This window comes from Hippopotamus amphibius, chromosome 1 (genome assembly GCF_030028045.1).
Source record: "Hippopotamus amphibius kiboko isolate mHipAmp2 chromosome 1, mHipAmp2.hap2, whole genome shotgun sequence".
Lineage (NCBI taxonomy): Eukaryota > Metazoa > Chordata > Mammalia > Artiodactyla > Hippopotamidae > Hippopotamus > Hippopotamus amphibius.
The window spans coordinates 90012551-90026860 of NC_080186.1; positions in this window are offsets into that span (position 1 = coordinate 90012551).

Sequence of the window (14310 nt, forward strand, 5' to 3'; positions counted from 1 at the left end):
AGCCTTAACTATAATGCCTGTCTACTGTAAATATTATTCTGCCCCAGGGCTTATACCAGTGAGTTGAAATCAACTAGACAAAGAAAGAATTTTATCTTCAGATCTAACTAGACAGGCTTTACTTGGTGGGTATAACCACCCTTAGCTTGGTAAATTAAAAAAAAATCTCCTTAGGTTAACAGTACATGTTCATCTGGGAGTCAGTGTACACCCACTCATTGTGCACTTTCTTTCATTTGTTTAGCCATTACATTTTCTTTTCAGTAAATTAGACTTTACATTCTCAAATTCACACAGGAATACTCTTTAAAGATTTATTAAGTTGGCTCGTTGGCTCATTTTCTCTGTGATTCTGCTAATCCGCAAATTAAGACTGCACCATCTCTCTCTGACATTACCTTTCTCCCTGAAGCTAAAGAAAGGAACAGCCATACTATGAGCCACATGCAACTTTTGTGCCTTTACAAGATTTTTTTTCTAGAATATTAACCATTTTCCCAATTCTTCTCTAACAAACTATTGTTTGAAAACTGGGCATTTATCTAGAAATTGTACATACGTATATAACTTGTATAAATGTGCATGTATGTCTATGTAAATATACTATATTTATATATGCAGGTATAGTTTCCATGTATATGATAATGTTGGCTTGTGATTAGACAGTAAGTGATAGCTCATTTTATTTCATTTTTATAGTACTTTAGTCTATTGTCTGATCATACAAGTCATTCTCCACAGCTCTTGCCTCTAACACCTTTGCCCCATTGTAGTTTGCCATTCTCTGTATACAACGATATGGTTATATCTGAAACATGTGTTAGTCAAAATATAGCACAGCATCATAAATATTTGTATTTACCTTATTAAAATCCATTCTTTTCTCTTTGAATGAGTCTTTAATTCAGTAAGATCCCACTATAGTAACCACGCATAGAGCTAAGAACTGAGACAATTATGTTGAACAGGAAAGTCAACAAAGTAATTACTTATTTTTCAGAATGTGATAAGTGCTATAAAATATTATATAAGATATTCACAGAAAAGATAAAATATCAAATTCTGCTTAAAAAACAAACAAAATCCTCAAAAAAGTAAGTTTTACTTTAAAATTTTTAGAAAACATAACACATTAAGTTGACTCCTAAAACAAAATAAGAAATTCCTTTAGGCACTTCCCAAGGAAGTACTGAGAAAGAGAAAGAAATGAGAGAGAGAAGTAGAAAGAGAGAACAAGCTGAAATAGTTTTTTAATATTTCAATGATTGTGCACAGTTTTATAACAAAGTTAATAAGAATATAAAATTAAAATTTGCATTTATACAGTCTCTGCTATTATCCACAAATGAAACTAGGAAAATAACCATATTGTATGCCTTCTATGATGTTATCAAATAACATATTTGATAAATATGTTAATTTATCTAATAAGGAAAATATAAAATATTTAATAAGGAAAAATAAAATGTTTTAATTAATGTAGTATATCAAAATTTTCAACCATTTATGCTACATTTTTCTTATTTAGTAGAAAATGAAATTTATCATTAGAATTCAGTGCTAAATCATTCATGGCAAGGTGATTAATTGTTTTTTTTCCAGACTCAATATTTTAAAATAAAGTAAAAAGTCTAAAATCTGTTATATTTTATATTCTGTCAGGGGAAATGCTCTCAGATAGCATTTACTTCTGAAATACAGTAATAATTCATCCTGATAATAACTTCAGATTTTTCAGTGTCTAAAATTTCTTCTAAACCATCAGAAATCGCATTACATTTGGTATGGTTTTAGTGTTAAGCACTTTTTCTTTCTTTTATATTTCTTGAGAATTTGTAATTACGTATTCAAAAAACCTTTATTGGTGTATTAGTTTGCTAGGGCTGCCACAAAAATACCACAGACTGGGTGGCTTAAAAAACAGAAGTTTATTTCTCACAGTTCTGGAGGCTAAATGTCCAAGACTGCATTCTGAGGTCTCCCTCCTGGACCTGCAGATGGCCACCTTCTCTCTGTAGCTTCATATGCTCTCTCCTCTGAGCATGCATATCCCATGTCTTTTCATGTATCCTAATCTCCTCTTCTTATTGGGACACCAGTCAGATTGGATTAGGCGCCACCCTAAAGGCCTCATTTTTAACTTGATTACCTCTTTAAAGACCCTATCTTCAAATACAGTCACGTTCTAAAGTACTCACGGTTAGAGCGTCAACATACAAATTTAGGGGCAACACAATCTACTAGATCATTCCATATTTTATTTACTAGATTATTCAATTCCATTATTAAGATAGATAAAACTATTTTTCTTATTGTGCTATGGCCATAAAGTGGGACATTTGAGAAATGTTTCTATCATTAGATGCTGTCTGTTTTTTGATTCAAATAATAGGAGTAGTATGATTTCTAATATATTTAACACTTAATTTTGTGATTACAAATTACATGAATCAAATATAAAATATGAATAAAAATAATCTGGTCATATCATACACTTGCTTTTTCCAGTGTCAATATTTTTGTATCATTTCAGAAGTTTAAGCTATAGTAACATTTTCAAGCCAAATAAAAGAGATTGACTTTTATTGACTGAATTAAAATATTACTATATTACTACACATGGGGTGTATATATACATCCATACAGTATTCACTATAAACACGTTTTCGGGCCTTGCTGATAATGTTCAATCATGTACTACCTTGAATGAGCTCCAAATAGGATGTCTGATATAATAAATTTCATGTTTCAGCAAGCTTTTTTTATAATAATGTATTCTTTTAGAAGTTGATTTTTTAAATTAATTTATTTATTTATCTATTTTATTGGTTGTGTTGGGTCTTTTTTTGCTGTGCACGGGCTTTCTTCAGTTGCGGTGAGTGGAGGCTACTCTTCGTTGTGGTGTGCAGGATCCTCATTGCTGTGGCTTCTCTTGTTGTGGAGCACAGGCCCTAGGCGCATGGGCTTCAGTAGTTGCAGCACATGGGCTCAATAGTTGTGGCTCATGGGCTCTAAAGCTCAGGCTCAATAGTTGTGATGCATGGGCTTAGTTGCTCTGTGGCGTGTGGGATCTTCCTGGAGCAGGGATTGAACCTGTGTCCCCTGCATTGGCAGGCAGATTCTTAACCACTGTGCCACCTAGGAAGCCCTATAATAATATATTCTTATACACTTAAATGATCTAGAATATTCTGCCATGAACTTTTAGATAAGATTAAAAATGTCAGGAATATTTTAGGACTCAGTTTCAAAAGGCTAGCTAAGAATAAAAGATTTAGAGCATCTGATCCCTATTGTCTGTCAAAATAACATTTTGAATGGAAAAATTTATTTCTAAAAAGTATAGTTGAGTGACTTCCCTGGTGGTGCAGTGGTTAAGAATCTGCCTGCCAATGCAGAGGACATGGGTTCGATCCCTGGTCCAGGATGATCCCACATGCCATGGAGCAACTAAGCCTATGAGCCACAACTACTGAGCCTGCGCTCTAGAGCCCCCAAGCCACAACTATTGAGCCTGTGTGCCACAACTACTGAAGCCCACTCACCTAGAACCCCATGCTCTGCAACAAGAGAAGCCACCACAATAAGAAGGCTGTGCGCCGCAATGAAGAGTAGCCCCCTCTCAGCAACTATGAAGACCCAACACAGCGAATTAAAAAAAAAAAAAGTACAGTTGACCCTTGAAAAACATGGGTTTGAACTGTGTGGGTCCACTTATATGTGGATTTTTTTCAATAAGTATGTTGGAAAATTTTTGGAGATTTGTGACAATTTGAAAAAACTTTGTAGTCTAGAAATATAAAAAATAAGAAAAAGCCAGCTGTCATGAATGCATAAAATATATGTGGGTACTTTCTGTTTTATTATTTACTACCATAAGATACACAGACATCTATTATAAAAATTTAAAAGTTATCAAAATTATGCACACACTTGTAAACCATACAGGGTGCCATTCTCAGTCAAGAGAAATTTAAACAAACGTAAATTCACAGTATAATGGCACAAAATTAATTGTAGTGCACACTGTACTACTGTAATAATTTTGCAGCCACCTTCTGTTGCTATTGTGGTGAACTCAAGTGTTGCAGGTATTTACTTAAAACGCTATGTGACACCAATCACCTCCATGTGAGCAGTTTGCCTCTTCAGTAAATTGCATATCACAGTAAAAAGTGATCTCCTGCTGTTCTTGTGTATTTTTCATTGTGTTTAGAGCAATACTGTAAACCTTGAATAATACCATGGCCTTAAACAAAGTACCCCTAGTGGTGCTGGATGTTCTCCCAAGAGGTAAAGCCATGATATTACAAGAAAAGTTTAATTGTTTGATTTGTACTGTAAATTGAGGTCTGTAGCTGAGGTTGTCTGCTACTTTAAGACAAATGAGTCCAGCCTAAGAACCACTGTAAAAAAAGAAAAGGAAATTCGAGAAGCTGTCCCTGCAGCTACGTGAGAGATAACAGATGTCTGATGATTCATTTCCAAGGAATGTAGTAAAAGTTTGTGGATGTGACCAAAGCCTCATACCAGAAATAAAGGGCAAAAGTTTGCAGCCAAAGTAACAGAACAAAGGGAGGCATGGTAACAGTCCCTCATGATGAGGGATGAGTCTAAGCCCTCCAATCAAATAGTAACAAAGTACATATGGTAACCTCAGGTAGACAACATTCAGGAAAGCATGTGAACCCTGTAGTACTCAGCCAATGAGGAACCAGGGGAGGGATTTGCGAACTAGGGGATAAAATGCTTGCCGTGGCTGTCCTAGGGTGTGCTTGTCCCAGACCCTGCTTTTGCAAGACCGTTATTAAAGTCTCTCTTTCCTGTGCTCCCAGCTTCCATGTCCTTTCTTTGGTAATTGGACAGGTGAACTTTGTTTCCCACAGCTACACAAGTAGATGCAGATGCAAAAACCTTGCACTTTTTTGAGAAATACCTTTTTATTGTGTATTGAGAATGCAGTTTCTGTGTGGGTGCAGGATAAGAAAGGCATACCAGTAGATCCTAATATAATTCAAGGAAAAAATGAAGTTATTAAATGACAACTTGAAGCAGAAGGAAGGTGAAGGATCTAAAGCTGGATAATTTAATGCCAGCAAAGGATGGTTTGATAATTTTAGAAAGAGATTTGGCTTAAAAAATGTCAAGATAACAAGAGAAGCAGCTTCTGCTGGCCAAGAAGCAGCAGGTGACTTCCCTGATACCATTAAAGAAATCATAAGAGGAGAAAGGATATCTACCTGAAAAGATTATTAATCTAGATGACAGTGTCCTATTCTGGGAAAAAAAAAATACCACAAAAACTATTTATTAGTAAGGAGGAGAAGAGAACACCAGGATTTAAGGCAGGAAGGGATAGGCAAACTCTACTGTTTTTGTACAAATGCAGTCAGATTTACGATCAGGCTCCCCATATCTATAAAGCTGCTCACCCCAGACCTTTGAAGAGAAAAGATAAACAACAGCCACCAGTCTTTTTGTTGTACAAGGAGGCCTGGACAATGAAAACGCTTTTTCTGGATTGGTTCCGTCAATGCTTTGTCCCTGAAGTCAGGAAGTAGCTTGCCAGTAAGGGACTGTCTTTTAAAGTTCTTTTGATATTGGATTATGCCCCTGGCCAACCAGAACTTCATACATTAAACACTGAAGCTGTCAGTGTTCTACTTGCCCCCAAGCACAACATCTCTAATTAAGCCTCTAGATCAGGGGGTCGTAAGGACCTTAAAGGCTCATTCCACATGGTACTCCATGGAAAGTATTGTCAGTGCTATGGAAGAAAGACCCCTGATAGAACATCATGAAAATCCAGAAGGATTACACCATTGAAGATGCCATCATTGTTACAGGAAAAGTTGTAAAAGCCATCAAGCAGGAGTAAATTTCTAAAGAAAACTGTGTTCAGATGTCATGCATGAATTCACAGGATTTATGACAGAGTCAATCAAGGAAACCATGACAGAGACTGCGGATGTGGCAGAAAAGGTTGAGGGGAGAGAGGAGTGAAGGTTTTCAAGATACTGATCTCGAAGAAATTCAAGAGCTAATAGACACTACACCAGAGGAATTAATAGAAGACGATGGAGATGTGTTTCCAAACAAGTGCCAGACAATAAGGAAGAAGAAGTAGAAGAAGGAGTGCAGAAAACAAACTGACGTTAGACAACCTAGCAGAAGCATTCTGAGTAGGCAAGATTGCTTTTGACTTCTTTTACAACATGGATACTTCTATGATATGGACAGTGAAACTAAAGAGAACGGTTGAAAGACGATTGGTGCCTTATACAAACACTTTTTGAGTATGAAAAAGCAAAACAGCAGATAGAAATTATGGTGTATTTCTGTAAAGTTACATCAAATGTGCCTGCCTCTCCTGTGTCCCCGTCACCTCCTCCACCTCTGCCACCCCTGAGGCAGCAGGAACAGCCCTTCCTCTTCCTCCTCCTCCTCAGCCTACTCAATGTGAATACAAGGAGGATAGTGACCTTTGTGGTGAGATGATCCACGTCCACTGAATAAACAGTAAATAATCATCATGCCATACAGTTAATAAACTTATCTGTTGTGTACGTGTGTCGGCGTCTTTGTCATGTTTGTGTCCTCATCCTCATCATTGCCTAAGTGCTCATCGTGTAGAACATCATGTGGGCGACTTGTACTGAGTGGAAGCCTATCCTTACACAAGCTTTAAGGTGAGTAATATTTAATATAAAATTAATATTGTGTTAGTTTTCTTACTGTTTTATAACTTTGCTTTCAAGAAATTACATTACTGTATAGTATGCCTCTCTCTCTCTCTCTCATAATCAGAGAAACTGGGTATCAGCCTATCACATAGGTTGCCAATATTATTTTATGAATATGACTGAAATATTATATGCCATAAATATTTTTAAACAATTCATTTATTAGTGTATAGGTTAGGCCACTGTGACGCAATCATATCGATCACAGCAGGCCACCATAAAGCCATCATATTGTTGCTTCTTCGTTATTAATGCACTAATCATTATACTTGAATACACGGATTTCTTTTTCACACTGTCTTATTTTTGATGACTCGTGTTAGTATTCCATGGAACATCTACAGTGTTTTGTACAAGATAAGACAATATTGGGCTTCCTAGGTGGCGCAGTGGTTGAGAATCCGCCTGCCAATGCAGAGGACACGGGTTCGATCCCTGCTCCAGGAAGATCCCACATGCCACGGAGCAACTAAGCCCATGTGCCAAAAAAAAAAAAAAAAAAATTAAAAAAAAAAAAAAAAGATAAGACAATATTGATGTATGTAATGACAGACCATTCATCTCGTAAACAGACCACGTAAACGTACAGTATGGATAAATACAGGAGAGTACTACAAGTGTATTTTCTGTTCCTTATGATTGTCTAAATAATCTTTTCTCTTCTCTACTATTTTATTGTAAGAACACATATATAATATATACGACATACAAACTATGTGTTAGTTGACTTCTTATGTTACCAGTGAGGCTTCCAGTCAATGGGAGGCTATTAGTAGCTCAGTGTGGGGGGAGGTAAAAGTTACACATGGATTTTCAACTGGGGGGGGTGCCTCTAACCCGCATGTTGTTCAAGCGTCACCTGTACCTTATTTTTGACTTTTGTCCAGTCTTTTCTGTTTATTGAGTGCTAGCGGATAAAGTGGAAATTTAGAGTACTTAACAATATAAAGATTGTGTATATTTTTATCACAGAATGATTGAAACCCTGTAGCCACCACATGTTAGGCACTGTTCTGTATTTATTTTGTTATAGTAAAGAAAACAGCTAAAGTCTCTGACTTCCTGGACAGGCCATATAACAGTGAAGATAGACGTAAAATCTACAGACTGAGGAATGCAACAATATTCTAGCATTATATAAATTGATATTTGGGGTTTGCGATAAATTTTTGAGTAATAGAATCATAAATAGGCACAATTTCTGTAACTGAATTGACTTGAGAAGAACTGAAGGTGATGGGTCTTTTCTTGTTTTTGTTTCTTTTGTTGCTGTTGGTTTATCATCTTCCCAACTGGACTTCAAAGTGCTTCAGGGTTTGCTCTTTATCCCAGTCTTTTCTGTCTATGCACACACCCTTGATGATCACTCCAAGCCTTATTAAAAGATAAACTTGATCCCCTCTGCTCACAGGACACTGCTGACACCAAATGTTTGGGTTTTCCATACCAAGCAATACTCTGTGGATACCAGCTTATTGTCCTACAATTTAATTCATTCTGGCACTAAATATCCAGAATTATTGCAGAACCCACAGGTAAAAGGCTCAGTCCCACAAGACCATCCCCGTTTCAGATGTCAACTGCAAGTCTGTGTTTTCTGTACTTTTGAGAACCACCTATAAAATGGGGTTTCCCCTGACCTCTTCCCCAGATACGATCATCTTCTAGAACAGCTCTCAGAACTCAGAGTATCATTTACTTAGATTTGTTTATTATAAAGATATAATAGAAGTTACAGAGAAGTAATCAGATGAAGAGGCACATAGCACAAGGTCTGGGGAAGGGGCACAGAGCTTCCATGCCCGTGCCGGGCGTGTCACCCTCCCAGCACCTCCGTGTGTTCACCAACACGGAAGCGTTTCAAAACATTGTTTAGGTGTTTTATGAAGGCTTCATTACATAGGCATGGTTACATTATTAGGCATTAGTGATTAAGTCCATACTCAGTCCCTCCCCCCTTCACAGAGGACGCTGGATGAGGATAACATTTCCTACCCTCTAGTCGCATGTTTGGTTGTTCCCCTGGCAACCAGACTCTATTCTCTGAGTCACCTCATTAGCATAAGCTCAAGTGTGGTTGAAAGGGACTTATTTTGAATTAACAAAAAATGTCCCTCTCACCACTATCACTAAGAAAATTCCAAGGGTTTTAGGAGTTCTATGCCAGGAACTGGGCACACAGATTAAATATATCTTATTGCATCACAACACCACACTCATGTATACAAATGTTTAATTATGTGTTGATGATTCCATGTTTATATCTCCAGCTTGGACTTTTACTCTGAACTCAATTTTCCTATATATAGCTACCCACTCAGTGTCACTGCCTAGCAGGTATCTCAAGTTTAACTTGCCCAACCTGTCTCCAGATGTTTTTGCCCAAAGCTTCCTTTCTCCTACCCTCCCTCATTCGGAAAATGGCCCTACTATTCACCTAATGGCTCATATTCAGAATCTCACTATGTCTTCCCAAAAGATCATTCTATAAAGCCAGACAGTGTTTTAAACAATATTATCACTGACTGGCTTTATTAAGTAATCTTTACGGAAGAAAAAAACACTTACCTAGCATTCAGGCATATATGGTATATTTATTTTTTGTCTCTGAATCCTCTTATACTGTCAACTGCAGGATATCAGAAACTTTAACTGTTTTGTATACTGTAGCATTACAAATATATGGTACAGGTGAAACTGACACATATGACATCGTATGGTCGTGGGTTCAGTTGTGTTCCCCACAAAAGATATGTGGAAGTTCTAATCAGTGAGACCTGCGAATGTGACCTTATTTGGAAATAGAGTTCTCTCTGAAGGCTACGTCTTCATAATGGCTCTGGCTATGGGAACAGTGGGCAAACTAACATTCCAAGGATAGGGGAGCTGGTAAGGCACCTCTAATTTCCTGGTTTCAGCTTGAGGGTCAACCAGTGGTCACATTCTCTTGATCACCTCCTCCAACACTCCATCCCTCATGACCAGCTCTTACAATCTCACATGCCCCCTCTTCCTCAGTGTGCCCTGAGCTGTCAGCAAGAGGTTTCACTGGCATCGAGGTGGCTCCTTTGGTGGCTATCTGGCTGCACTGGATGCAGATACCACAGCAACAGTGTAGACACATGCAAAAGAAAAAGATTAAGATAATGATTCCCAAAATAAGTAACATTTTTTCCCATCAAGAGCCCCATGATTGGAACCACTGATTTATTAAGTCCCCTAGGCTGGGGCGGGACGGGGGGTGGTGGTGGTCAGATCACTCAGGGTGTTCACTTGTGTCCTCATGTGATTTAACAAAGGTGACACTTTAGCAGACTCAAAATATGAGCACACAACATTTTGTTTGAAAAATGGAACAGATGCATCCCCTGTGAAGCAGTAACAATGCCCAAAACCATCCTGTTTTTCATCAGAGACATTCCAATGTTCAGCAAGAACAGGTTTTGTTGGCTATCATATTAAGGCTTGCTGGGTGAATTTGGTAAGGGCTTCTATGTGTGCTATAACATCCTCCAGGCCAATGGAGGGGAAAAAGACAGTGGCTAAAAAATCATACCAGTGGAAAACAGCGCATGTCCATCTGGCCTTGAGGAGAGAGAGGAAGGCAGCTTTAGGAAATTGATCTGGTTGTGCATACTGCGCATGTCGGCCAGGGAAGGCAGCACTGTCAGGCATGAGGAGAGGGACGGGGGGCAGGATGTGCCAGGTGAGGATGCTCACTTCCTCCTCTCTCTTGATGGTGTATGTTCCATTCCATGTATAGTACGTTTCAACAGGTCCATCTTGTAGCAGGGCAGCAGGATCCCGGGGAGACTGAGTAGTTCCCCTTTACCCATGGGTGCAAAGTAACTCACCCATTCTAGTGGGATGTCTCATTGCAAATTCCAGTAGATAACTCCTTCCCCAGGCATGATGGCGCCTGGTGTTTTCACAGGGGATGCATCTGTTCCATTTTTCAAACAAAATGTTGCCTGATCACTGTCTAGTTAAGGAGGGTATCTGTACATGGTACTCAGCTTCTCTAATCCCCTAATGGTGGCAGCCTGGTTTGTGTGGTGACGCGGGATAGATTTGGTTAGACCAGATGCAGTGTCCACACCAACCAGGGCATATTTAGAACTCTTACTTGGAGGGAGGGAGTGAAAGTAATCATTTTGTCAGTCTGGTTGGAATTCTGGTGGATGGCCCCAGAGTCCTCTGGCAGTTGCCTTGGGTATTGTTTAGAATACATAGGACATGCAGTTGCTGCATTAACAAAGTCGTATTTCAAGGACAATCTGGCATCCTTGATAATATGCCATCCCACCTAGGTACTGCATCCAATCTGCTATATCTACTGAAGGGCCAGTTGTCAGGGTTTGTACCTGGCCTAGGGCATCGACTTCCTCATTGCCAGCACCTTGTGAGCCAGGACGTGGAAAACAGCAAGGACTACCTCGGGCTTTTGCGGGCAAACCCAGATGTTTTTCCACACATCTTGACCCTGCAAGGGATTATTCATGATCATCCAGTCCTCAGATTCCCATTGTCCAAGCCATAAGGTTAATCCCTTTAGAACAGCCCAACTGTCAGTGCAAAGGGTTAATAGCCAAGGCTGGTGAGTGATTATCAGCCAAACCACCCTGAGTTTATCCCGCCGACTGCTGCAGTTCATTCCTGTTTCCAGGCATCAGTATACCAGGCATTAGTGGACATTTTTCCCATTCCCTTCTTACAGGCCACAGAAGTCGCCACAGAAATAAGGATGGGGGCACTTGGAGAGTCTGCATATTCTACCAGCCTACTAGCACCTGCATTTCCAGAATTAATGGGCTGGCAGACATGGTGCTCCTCTGCTGCAACTAGGCCTGCCTCGCAGTCACAGAGGGAGTTTGAGCTGTGACAAAAGTGGGGTGATGGGATATACTCTCAACCCACTTCTTGATATGAAGAGAAGTTCTTACCATGATATGCTGTTCCTTTGCGGGAAGCTCTACCTGGAGGAGCACTTGTACGCTGCTAGGAGCTTTTGCTCTGTGGGGCATCTATCAGGTTTCTGCCCCAGTTCCAGAGCTGGAACCAAAACCTAGGGGTACACTCTCCTTTTGTTGTCTCAACCACAGTGCCCAACCCACACCTTCTGGAGTTACAGACACGTCTAACTTAACCCAAATGGCATCCCTGCTTAGGAGACGCCCAGAGCTTTAATCTGCTTCCCTGGTATTTTTGGTTTCTCAAAGGCGGCTTGCTGCTCTGATCCCCAGTCACACGTGGAGGTGCTGCACCAGGTGGGGAATAAAAGTCCTCCAAAACCCCCAAGCCGCCAAATCCCTGCAAACCCTTTCTCATTCTTAGGGGTTGGATAGCCTTGCATCTTATCAATCACAGCTTGCATCTTATGCAACCAAACAACTCCCAAAACTGTATGGCAGGGCTTGGGTCTTGAATTTTCTGTGTTCACCCTGCCCATCCTCTCCCTTGCAGAGGTCCCAGCAGTCTGCAGAGTGCCCTGCAGCAAAGGTAAGTTTCATTTGGGATGAGATTTGAGACTTTTTTGAGTTGATCTTTAGATTGGGATTTGACGGTTGATGCTGAAATGGGCTAAGACTTTTAGAAGTGTTGGGATGAGATGAATACACTTTTCACATGTAATGGATGTGAATTATTGGAGATCAGACAGTGGACTGTTGTGGGTTAAATATTATCTCCCTAGAAGTGAGTGACCTTGAATATGACCTTATTTGGAGATAGGGTCTTTGCAGATATAAATAGTTAAGAAAAGGTCATACTTGGTTATGGTAGACCCTACTCCATGACTGGTGTCCCTCTATAAAGACAAAACAGAGATACGGAGACATTGCAGAGGGAAAACATGTGAGGGTGGAGGCAGAGATTGGAGTTATTCTGCCATAAACCAAGGGATGCCAAAGATTGCTGGCAAATACCAGAAGATAGTAAGAGACAAGAAAAGCCCCAGGGGAGGATCAGGGAGAGTGTGGACCTGCTAATACCTTAATTTCAGATTTCCAGGTTCCAGAACTATGAGACAATAAGTGTTTGTTGCATTAAGCCACTAAGTTTTTGGTACTTCTTACAGCAGCCCTAGGAAATGAAGAAACTATATTTCTGACTTAAATTCATACTATCCTCTATGTAATTCACTTTGTTACAATTCCATTGGTCTTCTTGCCACTCAAAGAACACATAAAGCATGTTCCTGCCTCAGAGTATTTGAATTTGATAAGCCACTGTCTACACCATTCTTTCCATAGATCTATAAATGGCTTATTCCCTCACCATTCCAGGTCTTAATTAAATATCCTATTCTCACTGAGGCCTTACCTGATCAGCTAAATACAACCCCCGTCTCTAATTTCCTCATTTCCCTTCTAACCTTTTCTGAAGCATTTGCAGCTAACATACTGTATGTTGATTCTATTTATATTATAATTTGTCAATTTTCACATATAGAGTGTACTCTGAACACAAGGAACTTTTTGTTGTTGCTGTTCAGATGTTTGCTACATAGTAGTTTCTCAATGGATATCTATTGAATAAATTAATTATTTTAGAAAATAGTATTAGACTACTTCAAACATGGCTTTGCTGATATAAAGACACTGATGTTAAAGATACATCTGAAAAGTCCTAATTATCTCATTGGGTTATTGAATGAGCTAAATGAGAGTATTGTAAAGTCTACAGTAATCACTCAAAATATAGTGGCTATTTTCACTAGCATGTACGCTTGAATATAGTAGCAAACTTTTTTTACTGTTTGATTTACTCAGCAGTGCTTAGAACTTGATCTGCTTCATTGTAGATAACTCATAAGTATTTACTGAATTTTATATTGGCTATGAAATATTTGAAACAAACTTTGACATTTCAAAGTGAACGTTTTTTAGAAGAATTTTAAAGTCATTGAAAAGTTTTGTGAAGGAAAGTGACATAATACATTTTAAGTTTTGGAGGTGGATTTTTATGGCTACTGGGTAAATATGGATTGCAGGAGGTCATGAATGAAGCAGGAAGATAAGTTAGAAAATTGTTAGAGTAGTCCAAGTGAAAATTATGGATTTCAATTGAAAAAGTATATACTGAGAGAAGTAGAAAAAAATTTACTATTTCTAGAGGTATAATAAAAATGATTATGTATGGAGTAAAGGAGATGGGGATTCCTCAAGGAGCCATTTTCTGGCTTTGGAAACTAGATTGATGATGGTGTGATACTCTCATCAGTGGAAATCTGAGATATAGATATACTTGATGTGGACAATTCATTTTAACTTTTTTTATAAATTTATTTATTTATTGGCTGCGTTGCTGCACACAGGCTTTCTCTAGTTGCAGCAAGCGGGGGCCACTTTTTGTTGCGGTGAGTAGGCTTCTCATTGCCATGGCTTCTCTTGTTGCAGAGCACAGGCTCTAGGCTCATGGGCTTCAGTAGTTGGCAGCACATGGGCTCAATAGTTGTGGCTCATGGGCTCTAAAGCGCAGGCTCAGTAGTTGTGGTGCACGGGCTTAGTTGCTCTGCGGCATGTGGGATCTTCCCGGCTCAGGGATCAAACCCAAGTCCCCTGCATTA